We start from the raw sequence: 5,662 nt of genomic DNA, 5'->3' as shown, positions 1-5,662 counted from the left end.
ATTGGAAAAATCCATAAGAACTTGATTGAGGTGGGACGTCTATAACTTAAATTCTGAAAATTTAAGTGAATGAAACAAATGATATGGTTATTCAGTGTTTGACATACTTTACCTAGTCATCTAAGAGCCTGAAAAATACATTTCTGACCAGTTGGCTCTCATACTGAAGTCTGTTTATATATTAATGACAGTCTAAAACAGGGGTGTTAGACATTGAGGCTGCAGAACCCTGTATCCAGCCCAGCTGGAGCCAAGGTTATATGGGAAGTGGCCTGCTCTAGATCTGGGGCTGCTAGACCCTGGTGGAAATGGTGATTGGTGGGACAGCAAGCCAGGGATGATACAGCCCTGGTAGTCCTCTGGCTGTTTCACCTGTCTGCATTGCCATAGCCCTGTTGTCTCCTCTGCTGCCACATGTTCCATGTTGGTGCTAGAGCTGCTGCTGTCACATGCCCCATGTTGAAGGTGGAACTGCTGTTCCAGCACAACGCATGCAGAAGCGGTGCCTGCCATGGCTACTGTGCAGGGACTGTAGTGGGAGCCAGAGCTATCGCTGCCATGTGCCTAGGGATGGATCTGGCCCACAAGGAACCCCATAATCTGGATCCAGTTCAGGGCATGTGTTGAGTTTGACAATTTTGATCGAAAGTGCTTTTCTTTCCTTTTTAGAGCAGAGAGAGGTTTTCAGAATGGTTAGTACGTTGTTAAAGAAATGGCTGTTTTGTTGCCTCAGTCATTTATCAGATTCCTCTGTTTGTGATGTATTCAATTAAAATATGCCAGTTCCTCTACTGTTGTAGAACAGTGTATCTTCTGATGCCAGTGAAGCCAAGTCATTTTACGGTAGCTGAGAATCTGGCTCAATTAGAAGAACTGGCAAATTCAGAAACAAACATTTATTCCAGAAGAACAGATTTGAACCAGTTAAAGGTTTGTTTTTTATTGTTTAACCCTCTTTTTGAGGCAGGAGACTAACTTTGCTGGATATAGGGTATGGTTATTGACACTGAAATTGTATTCTTGAGTGAAAAGTTTGCAGATAGTTACTTTTGAAAATAAAAGGATGGTGGATACTTTGGCTTTGCTTTCTGGATTCTCTATAACTGATAAAATGATCTCAGGTCTCTTGAACAAAAGTTGAGATCACAAAACTGCTACTCATCATTCAGAATGACTGGCACAATTAGCAGCTTTTACTTGAGACTAAGAATTACTTATAATGAAGACAAAAGTCTCCATCATTTCTGTTCTGTTTATGGAGTTGAAGCCTCACATGTGCAAGGGTTTTTGATACGTTTAGGAAACATATACATAATTTATCTGAATTCTTTTGTCAAATAATGTGTGTGTGGGGGGGGGTGTACACACGTTTTATGATGCTGTTTGTATGCAATATGTTGTGGCTTGGGGTGAGGGGGAAGTGCTTTATTGTCTGAGCTTTTAAATAAAAGTTTTCAAAGAACCCTTTTTTTGTTTAAAGAAACTACAAAGTCTAAGATTCAAATCCTGCAAATATTAAGCATGTGTTTTTCTTTAAGTACTGCAATAGATATGTGGAATTCAAGTGGCCTATTTGTTTGCCTAAAGTTAAATTTGTGCATAAGTGCTTGCAGCACTGGAGAGTCTGTGTAGTGGAGGAAACTTAGCTATTTTGTTCACTGGAAGATTGAATTACTATTCTTTCCTGTCCAGTGCCTTGTTTCCTTTCTGTCAGCAGACATGTACGCTATTGAAGTTTCTTGTGTGGAAAGCACTACATACTCTGTGCTTCTGGTCTCCAGAGTAGGAATAGTTTGTATCTTGTGCAGTTATGAGAATATTTAGTTCTTAATTTATATTTCCTGTTTGTTTGACCAGGGTGTTCCAAGACCAGAGCAGTACATACTATTTTAATATGTTTTCATATGTTCCTAAAGCAATGGTGTTAATTTGGGTGGAAAAAGTTACAGCAAGGAAAATAGCTGCAGTAGGCAGAATGTTAAGCTACTCTAGTACAGAATTGTTTTGGTCTCTCTTTGAAGCAGGTTTAGCAAAAAGGTCTAGCCTGGGATGTTTTCCAGATATTTCCAAGTAGTCTTCAGTATAAACATGTTGGGACTTTGCAGGTGAGAGAGGATTCTTAGTTGAGGTCGTAGTTTCTTCTTGACTGATAACTTTATATAACTAGTTGTCATTTATACTGGTAGTTGGGGTTCATAGTTGGAAACTTGGAGCCCCTGATTTTCTGTCTTGCAAAGGAGCTAATTTGGGGGACATAAATGGAAAGCCATATTTTGTGATGCTTCAAGATTTATTTCACCAAAGCTGTAATTAGCTGGTAGGTAAGAAAAAGCTTAGAAAGAGTGTGGGTGGATAAATACATGTGGGTATATTAATGGCAGTTCATTTGGCTTTCTGGTCAAATGTTCTGCAGATGATACCTTTCATTGAATTGTCTTGTATGCAACACTTCACTAGCAAGCAGTTTTTTCTTTTTGTGTGTTCTGAAATTCCCAAGCATCTGGAGTGTCACAGGAGAGCTCTGCAGAAAGCTTTCTAAACTGCTGGTCTGGTTTCTCTGTCATTTAATGTTTCACTTTTTTTTGTGGTTTTTAACAGTCCATCCAGATGTCCTATTCTTCCCAGCCCTGCTTTCAGGTTTATTTTTCCTTTTTAATTATATATTTGAGCTAACCTGTCCTTGAACATGTTAAGTTATTTTTTTAACTGTATTAAAAAAAATAAAGTCTGACTCTATATAATGTATTTGGTATGTTTTGGAACATACGTCGTTCTATGGCAACTATTAAACCAAATTATAGTCCTTTACACACATTGAAGTGTAGGAATTATTATTTTACTCTTAAGTTACACACCCAAGAAAGTTTTGCAAATATTAAGTAATGCCTTTAGAGAGAACATAGGTTCAAAAGCTATCTCTGTTTGGGAAGTCAATTCATATACATACTATAGTGTTCTCTCTCTCTTCCCCCAAGACAGAGTGTGCACACGCATGCACTCTGACTAAAAAGTGTGTGTGTGTGTGTGTGTGCACGCGTATATACGTATATGAGAGAGAGAGAGAGAGGGTACACAAACGTGTGTGTACCTCTATCTATGTGGGTGTACTGTATATATAGAGTACACAGTTAATAAAAGGATTTATTTTTACCCAGTGAAATTAACTTGGTGGTCTAGAAGGCTAGTTTTTTAAAAAGAAGTATTAGAAAGGGCCATCTTATTAGACTCCCCTTTTCTCCAAAAGCTTAAATTTTTCTGTTTATTGTACCATCACAGCGCAGTCTTTCATAGGCCACGTCAGAACAATAGAGGTCCAGTGTCCCTATAGGATGATTTGGACCACAGGAAGTAGTGTTATTTTAATCATTCATTTGTGAAGAGTGTTTGAAAGTGCACCCCCTGATGCACAAGACTTGTGTACCAGGTTTCTTCATGTTAACGGTTGTGGTTCAGTTCCTGAAGTCCATATATTTGACTTCACAAATACACATACACAAAAAATAAATAAAAGAAAGAGGGAGGAATAATATTAGGAGGGAATACTAGAAAAAGAGCTAGGAGAACATCATTTTGAACAGTAAATTTCTACTGTTCTTCAGGTGTTTTTACCACCTTTTGTTAACTGTGTTTTTACTTTGTAGAAGAACAATAGACTTGTAATGTGAGTAAACTTAAAAGTTAGAAAGATAAAAGCTACTCTTCTTTTTGCTAAATTTAATTTCATATTGACTGAATAAAACTGTTTTTGGGAGCTCATCTAACTTGACCTACTCTAAGTGACCCTATCCATTTTTGGAACTGCAAAATCTTGCTTCAGTTCTCTGAAAAGGATTAAGGAAACACTAATTAGCAAGCAATGAAAGCCATGAGGCAGAGAGAGGAACACAGCACCCCTCCGTAAGAAACAATAATGGTCTGGGGGAATATTCACCAGTTGGACCAATTAATGACTGCATGCATAAGGCACTTTGTGATTTGTTCGCTGACTTTTAATTACTTACTCTTCAATAGTAGCTTGATGTTATGCTGGGAGTACTTGTTGATTAAAAATACTTGTAGCATGAAGAGACTTGTCAGAGAACTTGAAGAGTGCCAAGACACTTCTCAATAGTCGCAAAGTAGATTTCATGTTTCTTAAAGTTCACATATTTGTGGGTGGGGTGGGGCATCCAACAAAATGCAAGTCTCAGTATTGTTTTTTACCTAGTAATAGTCTTGGTTTGATTGTGACTAAAAAGGATAGTATATCTGAGAACTCAAAGAAGTGTTTATTGATAGTTATTACACTCTTTGTAAATAACTACAGTTAAAAATGAAGTGGGAATTGTCATAATATGCAAGTATATAAAGTATAATTGGCTTATTTACTTAAAATTGGCATATTCTAAAATCCTGATTTTTTTTTTTAAATTGTGAGGTTTTTAGTTTCAGACTTTCTAGTGTATTTTACTTGCCTTGAACTACAGTAGCAGAGTAGTGACCAGTGGACAGATACTTTTCCCTTCTAATCCTTCTTCTCCCACTGTTGCATGATACTCCAATGATATTGATTGTTGCAATTCATTGTTTCTTATTTTTTTCTCTGTACCAAGGTTCAGTTACCCCAAAGAATACCTCTTTTTGGTCATTAGAATACCAGGCTGCTCCTAGAATTACAATATGTAGTACTGTTATCACTAATGGGAATCAGTCTGTGGTTTCTCATGGCTTTGTTCATGATGCCACTTCCAGTACTATGGAAAAACTACTGCTAAGTTAAAAGAAAGTAAAATAAAAACTGCAGCAGGAATTACTGTTTAAATACATTAGTGTTAGATAAATTAGTGCTAACTTTTATCAGGGGTTTTCCAAGTAGTTTGGACTGTTTACATAGATAGTCTCATACTTAAAGAAAATAATGTATTTATATTACATTTTAGGAACTAAGGGGGAAAGAGACTCAGCTAGATTATATATACTTTTATTCTTGCTGAATGAAAAGCCTTGGGACCATTTGCACGGAGGAGGTGACAAAAAACTTATGATTATTTTCAGTATCAATTTTATGTATGCTGTGCAGTCAGAAATACAAACTGGAAATGACAAGTGTAAAGATTTCAGTAGAATTGTTTTTATTTTTACACGTTTTGGAAAAATGGCACTGTCTAAAGAAAGAGTTTGAAAATGGTTATTGGCGTGGAATTTAAAAATTGAATCATCGGCATGTTTTCATTAAGCATTTGTTGGAATAGTTGAATACAGCAGCTTTAAAAAGTGTATATGAATACTTCTGGCACCAATATTTTGACATAATGGCAAAATCAAGAGAGAACTAGATTTAGGAGATGAATAAAACAAACATTCAAGTACAAGGAGTGGTTTTTTAAAGTGAAGGAATTACAAAATGTTTATTGTAAGCAAGAGATGTGGGTCCCCCCTCCCCCCCCAGCATTCGTAGGCAGATGAATAAATAGTCAAGTAATGGTCATGTGAATAAATCTTGACCAGTGACTTTGAAGTCTTGAACAGGGGTAGGGATATTGACTGGATCTTAGATGTTTTTTCTTCTTTGGGCTGCTCTGAAAATCTAGTTCCTTTACTCTAAAGGCATTAGCTCAGAGTGACTCCTGCTGAGTCATCTGCCCATTCTGAGTTTAAGGGAGTTTTACTTGAAAGAAAAAAA

At 36.8% G+C, this 5,662-nt stretch overlaps 1 protein-coding gene across 5 annotated transcripts in view; it reads left to right on the top strand.

Annotated features, from left to right (window-relative positions):
* Positions 1 to 5,662, top strand: part of ROBO1 (roundabout guidance receptor 1) — a 1,310,595-nt gene that overhangs the window by 842,605 nt on the left and 462,328 nt on the right. The window lies entirely within an intron of this gene.

The sequence above is a fragment of the Gavialis gangeticus genome, unplaced genomic scaffold (genome assembly GCF_001723915.1).
Source record: "Gavialis gangeticus isolate Ggan-Ray unplaced genomic scaffold, GavGan_comp1, whole genome shotgun sequence".
NCBI classification, from domain to species: domain Eukaryota; kingdom Metazoa; phylum Chordata; order Crocodylia; family Gavialidae; genus Gavialis; species Gavialis gangeticus.
The sequence above is the reverse complement of the archived record's forward strand: the minus strand, read 5'-3'. Positions and strand labels throughout refer to the sequence as shown.